Consider the following 16640-nt stretch of genomic DNA (forward strand, 5'->3'; position numbering starts at 1 on the left):
TTTATTTGTTTTTAAATCTTTCTAGCACTATAAACATAAGCTCTATGAACGCAGGATTTTTGTGTTTGTTCTCTGGCATACTCCCCAGCTCCTAAGATGTTGTCCGTCATAGAGAAGATACTAAAAAAAAGCATTTGATGAATTAATGAATGAGTGGATGGATGGATGAAGAAATGAATAAAATAAAAATTGTAAAAAGTTTATCTTTGAATATGTACTATAATATTTTTAGTTTGTTTTAGTACTTTAAATCAGCTTTTAGTAAACAGCCTGGGATAGAGGTTCCTTCCAGCTTTCCAGACTTAATAGGATCTGTCTATATTCATAATAAGAACTTGGTACCTCTTCCAGGACATTTTGGGGGCAACACTTCTCTTATTTCCTTAATGTAAATTCTGTCAATCCCATTAAAAGTCAAGATTGGACAATTGACAAGTTTGATTACCCTTCATGTATATATAGACACTTTTTATCTTGTGAACTCTTGTTACTGAATGGTAAATATATTGCTTAGAACCAAATGGCCTACATTAACTAAACTAGTTTCTCAGGTCAAATCTATAATTATTCAGCTGGTCTACTTTTTTTTAAATTGTTTAAGTGTTTATTTATTTTTGAGAGAGAGACAGAGAGTGAGCAGTGGAGGAACAGAGAGAGGGAGACACAGAATAAGAAACAGGCTCCAGGCCTCTGAGCTGTCAGCACAGAGCCCAAGTGAGGCTTGAACTTACAAACTGCGAGGTCATGACCTGAGCTGAAGTCAGATGCTTAATGGATTGATCCACCCAGGCACCTCTATTCAGCTGATCTTCTTGAGGAAGGTATTACCCTTCCATAAGGGGTTAGAAAGAAACAATGTGGTACCAAAAACCTGTCACTATGTTTGGGATATTTGTGATCTGCAAGGAAGGCAGCACATGAGAGCTAGGCAGGCCAGGCTGTCCAGTTACAATCTGTTTCTTCAATCAGTAGATGTGTCTGTGTCCCCACTTAGCATTCTGTCACCTGCACATGCACCTGAGATCTCATTTTTTTGTGTGGCTATTATTGTGTCTGCAACTGCTTTTTCAAAAGTAAAGCTTCTTTATTATAAAAGCAACATATATTCATCATTTAAAATAGGACAGGAAGGAAAAAAAGTTGCCCGCAATCTCACCATCCAAAGATAACTCTTGTTAATATCATAGCACGTTTCTTTCAGTTTTCCTAGGCATATTTATTTTGGCAAGTTTCGTATGTAATCTACAATGGTTTAAATAAATACTTACCTACTGGTTCCACACAGATAGGTATCCAGGTCTGCAAGAATGTTAAGGGCAGTTGTCATTCTTGGAAAATGCACTGGGGATGCAGTCTGCAGAACTGGTTTATCCAACTTGAATAATAAGTACTTTGCAGAACCTGATAAAAGAACATAAAGAAATCCCCAGACAGAGTTAAATAATAGAAACCCCAAAGAATCCACGTTGTGTTAAAACATTTCCAAAACCCTTGAGTTATAGGTGGTTTTCGAAATTTTGTCCATCTCAAAGTCAATTAAATAAAGAAAAATATTCGAAATAGTTATTTGGTGACATGGTATTTTTTAAATCAAATAGCTATTTTAAAAAATCAGCCTATTAAAGTGCTGTAAATGTGGCAAAAACCAAAATTTATACACATAGTGTAAAATACTATTTTAGTCCAAATACACTTGTACCATTGGAGTACTCATTACGAATTTCCAAACACTGACCTTGGAATGTTAGTAAATCTCTAAAACAGTTTGTTGTGGTGATCATCAAACTCTGACTCTAAATCATTCCTGACTGTCTCAATGTGAGTGTCAATGTTATTTTAGTCCAGGTTGTTTAGTCTCCCAATGGTTTGGGACTTGCTTTAGTGTTGATAGGTATTCTCTGGCTGAAATGAGAATTATTGCTCCCCAGCATACACATTTTCTCACAAGTCTGAAAAGGACACAATAAAGCCAAAATTTCCCCAGGGCTTGAATTACTTCTATGAGAAAAGTTCTCACTTCAAAAGGGCAATAGAGTTCTGTTGGGTGTGATTCCAAAGGCCATGATGTCTGCCTGCAGCAAAAAGTCTTTCATTAACATGAAAGCCTCTGTCTTCAAAAAATCCTTGTGAGGTTGCCTAGGACAAAAAGAACTATGCTCCCAATTTTAGAAATAGTAAAAAGGAGTCAGCTCCATGCAGCTAGCATTAACAGACATAAATTAGCACCCCAGCCTCTTGACTCAGAACCTTTAGAGTCTTTGAAAATTGGATTTCAGTCCTAGATAAGCAAATGTGGGGGAGTTTTACTTACGTCTGAGTAAAATGCCAATATTGCTGCCTACTTTACTGGATTGTTGAAGGAGTTACAGAGGTAACATAAAATACACCCACCATATGTCCTGTAAAATACTGGGTGCTCAAGGAAATGTTCTTCCCTTCACCCACAGTATCTCTTCCCTTCCAATATTTAAAGGTCTTTAAGTTGAGGACTTAGGTGAAGTACAGGACCAATATGATTGAAGTGACAGGAAGAGAGATGTTAAGTTAGAGAAGAAAAAAGGAAATAGGAGAAAAAACATTGTGACACTAGAGCTTCTAAAAGTGGGGCAGGTGGCCTCATCAGCAATGGAATCCCATTCCTGAAAGTTCTTGAGCCAAAGTAAAGTAATGACTGTCAGAGATGTTGTGGGCTTAATTCCCAGAAGGTGTCTAGGAAGCATGCCAAAATGACAGCAAAGGTTGCTCCTGGCTCCAGGATTACAGAATTTATAAGTTGAAATATTATATCTAGTAAAAATTCAACAAACAGTTTTGAAATGATGTTGGCCATGTTAGAACTTCCAAAGATAGTCTTGTCTATAGCATTATCTCTATTGCAATAAAAAACTAACAAAAACCCTTAAAGACTCTTCCCTCCTAATGGCAGATATTGTCTTTATATATAAATGACCACAAATATGTCTTGGCTTTTATAGGACCTTCATATGGAAATAAGGGGGTTTCTCTAAATGCCTAAAACCTTAGTGAAAATGAGTGGTAATTATTACAAGCCTTTAAACCTTAAGGATTAACAACTAATTCATCCTAGCATTTGTTGTTCTGGCCACATTCAAGCTGAATCTCCCTTTCTCACCACAGACACAAGATTGAAAAGGTGTTATGATTATATTCCCTAAGACTAAGGAGAGTCAAGAATATTAAGTTCAGTAAGAGAAAGATTAATAAAGCTCTGAAAAATAATGAATTTATTTGACAAATATTTACTGGGGATTTATTAGACACCAGATACTAAGTAAGGTACTGGAGTGGCTGGTAGACAAGATTGGGGGCAAGCAGAGAAGAGGATAAATGGGTAAATGAGAAAGACATAATTCTTATACTCTAGCAAAGAATTAAACAAATAATTACAATAAAGTGTCCCCTGAAGGGGAGGGGCACTACTTTAGTATAGGAGCGAAGCGAGTTTTAGCTAGGCAAAGAGTGGATGGGAATATTGCAATTATGAAAAGCTGAAAGACATTTAGAATGACTGAAGTATTGAATATGGCAAGACATGAGACTAAAGAGTCCATAGGGGTAGCTCATGAACAGTATTGTAAGTTATAGGAAGGTGTATGGGCTTTATCTGAAAGGCAATGGGAAACCATTGTTTCAGAGATGAATAAGAGAGCAGTGTGATCCTACCTAGATTTAAAAAAAAAAATTTAACATTTATTTATTTTTGAGAGAGAGATGAGAGGGAGAGAGAGAGACAGAGCACGAGTGGGAGACGGGCAGAGAGAATCCAAAGCAGGTTCTAGGGTCTGAACTGTCAGCACAGAGCCCAACATGGGACTGGAACCCACGAACTGTGATATCATGATCTGAGCTGAAGTTGTACATTCACCTGATATGAGCTGATAGAGCCACCCTGGCACCCCTAGATTTTTTAAAGATCCCTCCAGCTGCAGTGTGGAAAAGAGATTAGTAGACACACTGATGATGTGGAAAACAGTAGTCAATTATAACCATCCAAGCAAGAGATGATTGCTATCTAAATCAGTGTGTGGCAACAGAGATGGAGGGGGGTGGTTTGTTATAGAATATAATTTGAAGATAGACACAAGATTTGCTGACCCGATGGCTTTGGGGAATGAACAGAAAGAAGGAATCAGGGATAATTCCCAGGTTTCTAGCTAAACATTTGGTTGGGTTATGGAGCCATTCCCTTGAGATTGAGAAATTGAGGGGAAGGGGAAGGAGTAGGAAATTCATGGTGGACAAAAGATGAGTTCACTTTTAGATGTGTTGAGTTAGAACTGTCTGAGACGTCCAAAGGGAAATGCTGAGTTAGCTTCTGGATACCCATTACAGACTTCTTATTTGACACCTGAGCATATTTAAGTGCTAATCAGTTGGAAAGGAAAATTTAAGGAACAGGAGAAGAATTTAACCTACATAACAAGGATCCCGAGAAGACAGAAGTGATGGAGCCATGCATAGGTGGAGGGATTTACTTTGGATAATGTAGCAGGTCAGCTTTCTCATTGTAACAGCAGGAAAGAGGGCAAAATAGGTAGAGATATATGTAGATTTGTCTTTTTGATAGCAGGAAGTCAAGGAAGGTTCTGTCTAATCACTACTATTTACTCTAAAAAGAAGGAGACAAGGTCATCTGCTAGAAGGTCTGACGTTTATCAAGAGGAAAAAATATGCAACAGATGTGGTAAAAAGCACAGAAGAAAGAAACAGAATTATTGGGCTATTTCCCATTATTTCCATTGAGAAGGCTGATGTTTCTTTTCTGGAGTTTGAGAGTTTAGTGTTCCTTGTTCTGTGGGTGACATCATTCGTGCCACGTTTCTGAAATTATTTAACTTTTCTGGAACAACTTATATGGCAAGTTTCTTCTTTATGGAGCAGGCAATTCTGAGTTAATGCTGTTATAGTCCAGTCACATGTGGTTTCCATAACTCAGAGCTAAAGCACGGCTGGCATTTGCTAGGTAGTTTCCACACAAGGGCATTCCTTCCTTCTCCCATTTTACCCAGCTTCGCTTCAAATGGTGAGGAAGAAGACAGATACTATTGGATGTGATATAATAAAGAATTGTTTGGGGCGCGTGGGTGGCGCAGTTGGTTAAGCGTCCAACTTCAGCCAGGTCACGATCTCGCGGTCCGTGAGTTCGAGCCCCGCGTCGGGCTCTGGGCTGATGGCTCGGAGCCTGGAGCCTGTTTCCGATTCTGTGTCTCCCTCTCTCTCTGCCCCTCCCCTGTTCATGCTCTGTCTCTCTCTGTCCCAAAAATAAATAAACGTTGAAAAAAAAAATTTAAGAATTGTTTGTCTCTCACCCTTTGACTTGATCCAGAACACTGCATTCTGGGCAACTATAATCTCAGCCACCATTCCCATGTCCTCTACCTTCCCAGTCGGGATTTCTGTATCTCTGCCCTACCACGTACACACACCAATCTCCTCATTATCTATTATCTTTAAAAGGTCATAAATAACAAGATACATTACTGTTTCTTCTCAGTTCACTCTTCATATTTGGCATCCTTTGCTTTTTTCTGCATTGGTCTTCTTTTAACTTTAATTTTCCTTCTCATTGTTTTCAACATTACCTCTCAACTCTTTGAATTTCTCTTTCTACCTTATTTCCTCCAATTGATTACTCTTTCTCATCATACTCTGTCACAACCTCCTGTCATCACTGTCAAAGTTGATTCTATCACAAACCAACCCAGATAGTGCGTACTAAGGAAATGAGCCCAGTGCTTAGACCAAAGTTACAACATTTTAAATGGGCCATGGTGACCCAGGGAATAAAGTATCCCACGTTTACAGACAGTGGAGTAATAACCCCAAAGGTAATTGAACAAATGACATACAGGATAAGCAGCCCTGGAAAACAGTGTTTTTCTCAACTCTAAAAGTAATTTTTTTCATTCTTGTCTTGGATGGGTTTACCTAATGTGATAATGAGGTTTTCCTGAGTTTTAAATTGTTGTTGTTATTGGGTTTTTTTGTTTTTCTCTTGAAAAGAGCTTTTTCTAAATCGATAGGGCATTGATAATCAGTGTTGTTGTGGGGTGCCTGGGTGGCTCAGTCGGTTGGGCGTCTGACTTTGGCTCAGGTCATGATCTCACAGTTTGAGGGTTCAAGCCCTGTGTTAGGATCTGTGCTGACAGCTCAGTCTGGAGCCTGCTTCAGATTCTGTGTGTGTCTCTCTCTCTGTTCCTCACCCCACTCCTGCTTTGTCTCTCAAAATAAATAAAAACGTTAAAAATTTTTTTAAAAATAAATAAATAATCAATGTTGTGGGTTTTAGAAAACAAAGTAATAATAGTTTCTTCAAATACTACTTGTTGGTGGCATAATGTTGGGGAAATTACTTATAGTTAAATCTTAGAATATCATTTTGTTAAAGCAAAATATCATTCTCCCCATTTCATAGATGAAGAAATTGAGCTCCAGAAAGGTTAAATTACTTGTCCATGTCATATTACTAGTTAAGTGGCAAAGTCAGGTCTGTCCGACTCTGAAAATTTGTATTTTTTCTACTACCCACACATATTTTAGCTGTTGTTAAGACTTGCCTATTAGATCAATTTCTAGGCATTGCCTAGAACAAATGTGTACTATGCCCTGTGTTTAGCTTCTAAGCATTCGATCACTGGCTCTATTGTCTCAAGATGAATAACCATCATTATTACAGCAGTTTGGCAATTCAGGGACTCACTGGTACCAAATACTGAACGGAAGTCAATAACCAGCTCAGAGCTCATTCCACAAGGCCCCCCTTGTAGCTCCGGTCAACAATTAAGTAACAAGGCTAAGCGGCATTTTGTTTATTTTTTCTTGGTTACTGGTATTTACTACTGGCAATCAAACGAATATATTTACATTTAACAGGAGTTAAATGAGAAATGAGAATCTTGAAGAAGCTTTAGCAATAAATACGAAATTCCAAAGTCCAACCAAGCAGGTATTTTCCTAGCATTTGGCTGAAGCTAAACACAGAAGAGAAATGATACATACACATATTAGACATTTGCAATCAGATGGTTTCCAGATGAACACATTCAACTCCTTGGAAAGGTTATGACCTACCATGGCAACTCTAGCGTTCAAATTGTAAATAGGATCCCAAAAGAAGATTCAGAACTAGAAAATGTTTAGCCTAGAAGTTAAAATTTTAAACTTTGGGAAAACAGCTTTTATGATGATCAATGTTTTCTCCTCAAGATGCCAGCATTATATTCATAAGAATCTCATCTGTGGCACTAATGCTCTGGAAGGACCTGATTCCAAATCCCCTCAAGTAAAGTCACTATCCCTTACTCTTTGTTCATTTACTCCAGATTGAGCTTGATGATGATGATGATGATGTTGGTGGAGGAGGAGGAAGTCATTGTTTTGAATGCTACCTGGGTCCTCATTGTGTTGAGTGCTTTACCCATTGAACTGTGGGAGGCCAGTATTCTCCCCAGTAACCTAGCAATAAATAAAACACAGCTAAACATTGTTCTTTAATTGTTACCAAAAGTGTTACCAAAAAAAGGCCATGTGAGATGAGCTCTGAGCTGGTTGAGTACTTGGTACCAGCACTAACAGGCTCATGCCTCTGTGCCCACCAGGAGCAGGAAGAGATTTTCAGTAACTGGCATGGCTAAATACAACTCTTAGGGAACCAGCCACTGGGCCCAGATGACAATCTCAGGGGTTAGCATCTACACAAAAGAGAATGAAGGTACTACACAGAAAGCCTCTAAGAAGCAAAAGAATGTGAACGGAAGGCACAGCCAGCAGTATAATCTGTTTCACAGGAATGCAGCCAGCAGTATAATCTGTTTCACAGGAATGCAGTAAGAACCACCAACATACTGGAAGGCTGACTTAAAAAGTATGTCCATGCTTACAGAAAGGCATTTGTTTGGCTGAGCAAAAATAAGGCCAATGATTAAGTTATCTGTTAAACATTAAGCACTGGAGGTGTAAAGAGCCCATTTTTTAAAGTTTATTCGTTTTGGGGTGGGGGTGGGGAGGGGAGAGAGATTAGGAGAGAGAAAGAGAGAGGGCGACACAGAATCCGAAGCAGGCTCCAGGCTCTGAGCTGTCAGCACAGAGTCCACTGTGGGGCTCGAGCCCATGGACCACGAGATAATGACCTGAGCCGAAGTCAGATGCTTAACCAACTGAACCACCCAGGCTCCCCTAAAGAGTCCATTTGAAGGGCCTACTTCTCCTGCAGGATACAGATTACAAACAGTTTTTTGTTGCTATTGTTTTTTGTTTTTTTAATTTTTTTTTAAGTTTTTATTTATTTTTGATAGACCGGGGGGGGGGGGGCGGCAGAGAGAGAGGGACAGAGAGAGAATCCCAAGCAGAATCACAGAGCCAGACATGGGACTCGAACCCACAAACCATGAGATCATGACCTGAGCTGAAACCAAGAGCTGGACACTCAACTGACTGAGCCACCCAGGTGCCCCTGTTTGTTGGTTTTTAGAGAGAGCATGAGCAGGGGAAAGGGGCAGAGAGGGAGAGGGAAAGGAAGAGGGGGAGAGAGAGAGAGAGAGAGACAGAGACAGAGAGACAGAGAGAGAATTTTAAGCAGGCTTAAAACTGAGTGTGGAGCCTGACATAGGGCTTGATCCCACGAGCCTGGGATCATGACCTGAGCCAAAATCAAGAGTCTGACACTCAACCCACTGAGCTACCCAGGCACTCCATAAACTGGTTATTATAGAATAAGAATCCCATTACATCCAGTGTCAGGGAAACATGCCCAGGGCATTCTGGGAGCACAAATACGGGATCAAATTTAACCAAAGAGATCTGAGAAGGCTTCCTGAACAAGGACACTTCTGGGATTATTAAGTTTTATGGGTCACAAAACTAGAACAGAAAATACCAGCTAAATTCAGTGGTATCAGACAGCAAAGTAGCCAGAAATATCTGAGCTTGAATCCAGAATTGGGCAGGACATTGATATCATCAACCTGTTACCAAGAAAGTTACCCTCAGAGCGACTGGGTGGCTCAGTCAGAGCTTCTGACTCTTGGCTTCAGCTTTGGGCATGATCTCATGGTTCCTTAGTTCAAGCTCCATGTCAGGCTCTGTGCTGATAGTGCAGAGCCTGCTTGAGATTCTCTCTTCCCCTCTCTCTCTGCCCGTACCCCACTCATGTGCTTGCTCTTTCTCTCCGAATAAATTTAAAAAATTAAAAAAAAAAAAAGAAACTTTCTCTCACAGGAAACACCCACCCCCCCCCCCCCCACACACACACACGACAATACTTAGAACAAGAGCTGATGACAGTAAAATGATTTTACTCAGGGATGCACTGAGTTCTGAACTGTCATTGGATTTTTCAAAAAGCATAAGTAAATGGATATACTAAAAGAAGAACGGAGGCTGTACAATGCTGCTTTATTAGTAGTGTTATTAATTTTGTTATCCAATTTTACTATGGACAGTGATAAGCTTTAAAAACTAAATTTCTTACACTATTCTAATGCTAACTCCTGTATACACATGCAGACCCATTTGAAGAGGTAATATTAATTTCTCCTTTGTAAGTGAAACTGTGCTATGTTATCATCTAAATGAAAACATTTTGCTCCTGTTCAGAAACTGGTATGTTCATAGTACTCTTTTGAGAAATGGTAAAGTCTCAGTTTGTGATTACTTCTGAATTGGAGCAAGACCTTTTATTGAAACCAATTAAAGATAAAGTATAGGAACAAAAAACATTTTTAAAATTAGTTCTGCACTCTCCATTAAATGTATATAGCCTGAAGGCCATAATTAGAAGGCTCCACTTAATGACTTTGTCATTTTCTATGATTTCAGGTGTTTCTCCTCCAGCAAACGTTTCTTCCTTTCTCTAAAAGGAAGACATATCTCAAGAGGTAGTGGCATCTCTCTTCTTCTCATTTGAGGCATTAACTAATTTCACCTTACCCCTGCAAAGAAATCACTGTGTATACCAACAAAAGAGAAAATATTAGTGACTAATAAATGTCAGTGGTGTCTGAGGTCCCCTTTAACTTCTCTAAGGCTTGCTTTCATCATCCCTAACATGAGAGAAACAATATTACTGTGCCTTCCTCATCAGAACAAAAAAAGCCCACTTAAAAAAAAGGCTTTAAGAGCATAAAACACAATGGAAAATAAAAAAGGAAATTATGAAATGTTCCCAACTATATTTGAAAAGTGATTTTTGAATTTAGAGTGTATTTGCCTATTAGAACAACGTTATAAATGGATTAATAGCATATTACATACAGAAGATAAGGAGGTCGGGGTATCTATCAATGCCGAAAAGAACTTTTAGAATTCTCATGGACTATAGAGGTTGATAGTACTACTTTGTGAATATACCAAATTACCCTTTGGAAATTTTGTGACTCCTAGAAACATGAATCAGATTCAGATGGGTATTTTTCTCTTATTAGTGGATCTAGAGAGACACAGGAAGAGGGCAAAAAGACAGAGGGAGAGGAAGATAGCTTTTCACAAAGTCACTATTAAAGAGTTGGAGGAGGCAAAAGACTGGAAACAAGGATTTTGTTGATATGCTTATAAAAAGGGAGAATTAATGAAATGGAGCTAAAGTACTAGCAGTTTAAGTAAATATGAGGTATCTTTCCTGACCAAAACCAGAAACAAAAAAAAGAACATCAGCTCCCTATTGGCCTCCTCTCCTATCGCTCTCATCCTTCACAGTCAGGTAGAATTTGCTGGATTGATTCCATGCCCTCTTCAGAACACTCAAATCAAACTCTGTCCACTTCTCCCTTCACTCCCTACTCCCACACTTCACCAAAACTACTCTGGCAGAAGACACCACATTCACCCCAAGGCTCAGCAGCTTTGCGTTGCCTCTTGACCACACTCCCCCTGAAATTCTCCCCTTGGATGGTTTTCCTGGCAACTTCTCTTCCCTGGTTTTACTCCTGTGCTTCTGGTCACACCTCAGACACACACAGACTCCTTTCTTACTGCTGGGGGTCCACAGGTATCCATGCCTGGACTTTTCTTGTCACCTCAGACTCTCCATGACAAACTCATCCACAACCATGGCTTCAACTACCACTCCATGTTGGTAACTCCAAAAGAAAATCAGATGCATGGTATACTGTAGAGGTCAGCGAGTGGAGGCTGCAGATGGGCAGACCTGGGATCACATCCCAGCTCTGGCACTTAACTGGGGGTGCCTTTGAGAAAGTTTTACTTAGCTCGTGGGTACGTTTTCATACCTTACCATCGCACATTGCTAGTGAAGATATGAAATGATACAGCTTTGGAAAACAATTTGGCAGTTTCTGAAAAACTTAAACAGAGAGTTACCATATGATGCAGCAAATTCATTCCAAGGTATATACCTGAAAGAAATGAAAACTTATGTTCAGAGGCGCCTGGGTGGCTCAGTTAAGTGTCCGACTCTGGATTTCAGCTCAGGTCACAATCCCGTGGTTCGTGAGATTGAACCCCACATCCGCCTCTGCACTGACAACACAAAGCCTGCTTGGGATTCTCTCTCTGTCTCTCTCCACTCCTCCCCTGCTAGCATGTGTGCATGATCTCTCTCTCTCTCTCTCTCTCTCTCTCTCATTTTCTCTCACAAAATAAATAAATGAACATTTAAAAGAAAAAACAACTATGTCCACACAAAAGTTTATACACAAATGCTCAGCAGTAGTAATCATAATAACCCAAATGTTCAAACAACCCAAATGACTATGAACAGCTAAATAGACCAACAAAAGGAAGTGTATCTACGTGATGGAATTTTATTCAGCCACAAAAAGGAATAAAATACTGATACATGCTGCTACGTGGATATACCTTGAAAACATGATGCCACGTGAAGAAAAACATACAAATGAAATGAAATGAAATGAAATAAAATAAGATAAAAGAAAATGCCAGACCACAAAACAAGCCATATATTGTATAATTCCATTGAGATGAAATGGCCAGAATAGGCAAATTCATAGAGACAGAAAGTAAATTAGGGCTTCCAGGGGCTAAGGGAATGGAAGCATAAAGAGTGAATCTAATGAGTTCAGCGTTTCTTTTTGGGGTGATGAAAATGTTCTGAAGTTTGATAATAGTGGTTGCTTTATAACCTTGTGAATATATGAAAAATCATGAAACTATACAACTAAAAAGGATAGATTCTAGTAGTATATGAATTATATTTCAATTATAATTTATTAATTAAAAATTATGTCCTCTTCACCCTCCTACTAAACTGTTTTATTTCCTTCCTTGATGTATGGCTTCATCTGCCCCGGCATTCCATGCTGGACACGACTCATCCCAGATTTCCCAGCTCCTCCTTTCCCCCTCCCTCCACAGGCAGGTCTGATCATGTACCTCCCAAATGCTTCTCATCTGCTCCCATCGCAGTTCCTCTCCACTTCCACTCTCGGGTTCAGGTTGCCATTACCTTTCCCCTGCTCCACGGCAGTGTGCACTGTTGAAAGTTTTCTAGATTGACCCTCAGTTATTCTAGAATGTTATATTACTATAAAATGAACTTCTTTTCTATGTACTATGGACTGAATGTTTGTGCCCCTGCCCAAATTTATATGTTGAACCCCTAATTCCCAGTGTGATGGTATTTGGGGACGGGGCCTTTGGGAGATAATTAGATCATGAAAATGGTTTGTTGCTTAAGCCACCCAAGTCTATGGTATTTTTGTTACAGCAGCCTGCACTGACCAGGACATCATGCTTTGCCCATACTGTTTCTTTTTTAGAATGTTTCCCTTCCCCTCAATAAGTCTGTGTGGCAATCACACACTCACTTCTGAAATGCCTGTTTGAATTCTTCTCCTCCTTCCCAGATCCTCCAGGCAGACTTTGGTACTCAGCTTACTGACTTCCTTTAGGCTTTGTATGATTTATGTTACCAAGTGGTTCTGTCTCCCCAGTAATTTCTTAAGAACCAGACTGTGTCTTTTGTCTTTCTAGCCCTCAACCCAGAAGTGCATCTGATATCTGTCTATGGTTATCTTTCTCTACCACCTTCTTCTTCCAAGATGATCTGCAAACGTCAGATTTCTTTTCCACTGTTTTTCTCTAATCTTATTTTCATCTTGAATTTCTTCTTCTATTCAGTGAATTTACTCCTCTTACATTAACATGCCCATGATGGAATTTCAAGACATGCTTCTAGATTTTTTATTACAGATTTAGGTTATAGAGAATAAAAATACACGGAAAACTTCTTCCAGTCATTTTATCATTTATTTAATAAACACTTATTTCTGTGCCAGACACTGTGATTAACACCGTGGCAGAGGTACAAGATTGTATCAGGCATAGATTGTAATCTCAGAGGACTTAAAATCTAAACAGGGAGCCACAAAATGAACAGAAATTATGATACAGGGCATTAGGAAAGAGTCAAGAGAGAAGCAATAACTTCTGACTCACAGAATCGAGCGGTGCCTTAAAGCATGAGGGGGGCTGCACTGAGTGGAGAAAGAAGGAGAAACCGCATGCAAAGAAAACAACACTGAAAAAGGCAGAGAGGTGTGGAGAAGCAGGAATACTAACAGAATGGGGCTCTTAAAACTGGATTTAAAGTTCACATGTGTTCATTCCTTTCACTCAACCAACATTGAGACAGGGAGAGAGAGACTGTCGTGTTCCAAGCATCACAACTAAAAGCCACTGTGAAGGTCCATGTGATATAATTCAATGCAGCCCTCTTCTGGGTCTGTGCAGGTTTTACACATTTTAGTCATTTAATGAGTTCTGAGTAGGCTTGATTGATGGTTAAGGGCCGACTCTACAGACAAACCACTGACACCAAATTTGACTCCTGTACTTTCTAGTATGTGGCCTTGGGTAAATTATGTAAGCTTTATGGTGCCTCTGTACCTTTATCTATATAGTTGGAGAGTAATAGTATCTATGTTGTAGGGTTATTATGAGAATTCAATGAGTTAATACAGGTTAAATGCGAATTAACTGTAATACAGTACATTCTCAGTAAGTGTTAGCTACTATTGTTTTTTCCCTGGTAAATGACCAAAAAGTGCCCTCTAACTATGGAATAAAATGATTCCTATTTACATCATGTCTCTCAAAGTTATAAGCCGCATGTATTTTATAGACACATACTCATTTGGTGAAAGAAGAGAAAAGGCAGCATAGGCTAGAAATCTGAATTATGAAATGAGAGCTAGTTTAAATCCCATTTCTACTAATTGTACTGTAGTCCCATATTTTCTTAAAGATTCCATAATCAGTGGAGCACCAGCATGGCTCCATCAGTTAAGCATCCACTGGACTCTTGATTTCAGCTCAGACTGTGATCTCATGGTTTCGTGAGTTCGAGCCCTGTGGGGCTCTGTGCGCTGACTGTGCGGAGCCTGTTTGGTATTCTCCCCTCTTTCCTTTTCTCTCTCCACCCCTCCCCCATTTGTGCTTTCTCTGTCTCTATCAAAATAAATAAACTTTAAAAAGATTCCATAATCAGGTTATTACTATGTAGTATTCATTATTTTGGGAGGATAAAGTAGCTGTCTCTAGACATACAACCCAACTATTCATATTCACCTATTTATATTTTTACCCATCAGTTACAATCTATTTTTCAAAGAAATATCTATCAAGCATATAAGATAGGTCCTTAAAGGGATACACAGACACATACATGTCCCCAGAGAAGTTAAAGAGCAGGAAATTTTAGTAGATACATATAGAAATCTCAGTAGTATTTCATATATACCAAAGGGTCATGAATAGGACCCCAGTCTTGACATAGAACTCATTCTTCTCCAGAATGGGAATAAATGCATGTCAGGTTATCAAAACCCATAAAAAAAAATGTTCTTGATATTAGATAGAACACAAAAACATTTCCACCTAAAGTTCTGCTGATGGAGATACTGGTCACAATAAGGATGTTGAAGAGTTGAAATAGTTAGTGAAACCGAGCCAGGCACTAAAAATAGAATGAGAGCCTTGTTGGCTTCTGTGGTAATTTGTGGGGATTTCACAAGTCCCCATGTTCACACAGTTTTAACCCCTCGCCAATCTTTATCTCGCCACAAGATCTCATATTTTCAACACTTCTAATTTCTAGTCCAGGAACCAGGCCACATATTTATTTATTTAACTATCTTAGCACTCTTCAACCGTTAATCACAGAAAACCTGAAAGTTTTTACCAAGCATTTGGGTAAAGAGATATTTTCTCACTACTCAATTCAATGCTAATTACTTGTTGCATTCTGAAAACAGAAAAATATAAATGAAGATGTTTAGAGGTGCCTGGGTGGCTCAGTCAGTTGACCATCCAACTCTTGATTTCAGCTCAGGTCATGATCTCATGTTTGGTGGGATCGAGCCCCACATTAGGCTCCTCGTTGACAGCGCAAGTCTGCTTGGGAGTCTCTCTTTCCCTCTCTCATTGCCCCTCCCACACTCTCTCACTCTCTCAAAATAAATAAAAAAAGAGAAAATGTTTAAAAATCTCATTAATTTATTACTACATAGTAATACCTGGTTTGGGAGATAAAGGGGGAAAAGCCACCATAAAGCCATCAATTACTGGGAAGAAAAATACTGGAATACCTCAAGCAGTGTCTACACTGAAAAATGAAGGAACAAGACCCAAAATGTGTTACCTTCAGGCATCTAAAGCAGTGTGAACAGAGCCCAAGTTTTGTACAAGTGTTTTTGGTTCTCAGGCATTATAATGCTTTTTCCAACATTCAGTTTTGCTTTTGGATAAGGGAGTCTTGCCTTTGATAATGTGCTGTCTACAAGGTACCAAACATCTTTTTATAAAAACTAGAAAATTGTTTTTGCCACTTATAAGTATCCAAATCTCCACATCTTTGTGGTTATATGAAGCAATCTGTGGGTCCTGATACAAAATCGTACTTCCCACAAAATCTAAGGAACCCTAGATCTGATGCTATAGCAGTTAAGTATAAAAGTACACTGCTGCTTAAACATTGTATTGTTCTCAAATGCCCTTTAAAAATTTTTCTCTTTATCTAAGCACACCTATTTAAAGGCAAATACTGAACCACAAGTCCTAGTTTTATTTTTTCTCCAAATTGAAGATGGTGCAAATTAAGTTCTTCCTTACTTATCATTCACAGATTATAGAATGGTGACCCTTTGGACAGAGGTCTGGCCCATCAATGTTATTTTTTTTGTTAGGCCCTCACAAAGTTTCAAAATCTTTGCATTATTTGCAAAATGTACAAATCCAGACTTTACCTTTTAAAAATCCAGTTTTCTAGATTCTTGTGGAGAAATCATATCTGCCCCATGAGGCAATATCTGGCTGGAGCTGAGTAGCGACTGCCTTCCAGTTCCCCAAAGTTCCAACTACCCTCTATTGTTTCCCCAGCTGAGGCCAAGGGTCATTGCCATTTATGTGCCTTTTCTTTTTAGCAGATTTATAAGGAAGTAGATTTATAAAGAAGATTCTTATCCCAATCTACTTCACTCATTATAGTGTCTTCTTGGCCTGCAGATATTTGCATTTGTGAGCCCCGAATTCAGACACATCAGGCTCCCTCTTGACATTACAGATGCTAAGCAAAGGTTAAGGGGGATTCTTCATTGTACAAGTCTTCACAATGTTACTACTCGTGGATTAAACAAAGAAGAACC

At 39.1% G+C, this 16640-nt stretch overlaps 1 protein-coding gene across 7 annotated transcripts in view; it reads right to left on the reverse strand.

Annotated features, from left to right (window-relative positions):
• The window catches only part of RASGRP3 (RAS guanyl releasing protein 3), a 104539-nt gene that overhangs the window by 41294 nt on the left and 46605 nt on the right, over positions 1-16640 (reverse strand). For all 7 annotated transcript variants that reach the window (XM_047852943.1, XM_047852939.1, XM_047852940.1 and 4 more), the window contains one exon: positions 1269-1401. The gene's annotated coding sequence lies outside the window, so the exon portion shown is untranslated. The remainder of the gene's footprint in view (positions 1-1268; positions 1402-16640) is intronic.

The sequence above is a fragment of the Prionailurus viverrinus genome, chromosome A3, assembly GCF_022837055.1.
Source record: "Prionailurus viverrinus isolate Anna chromosome A3, UM_Priviv_1.0, whole genome shotgun sequence".
NCBI lineage: Eukaryota > Metazoa > Chordata > Mammalia > Carnivora > Felidae > Prionailurus > Prionailurus viverrinus.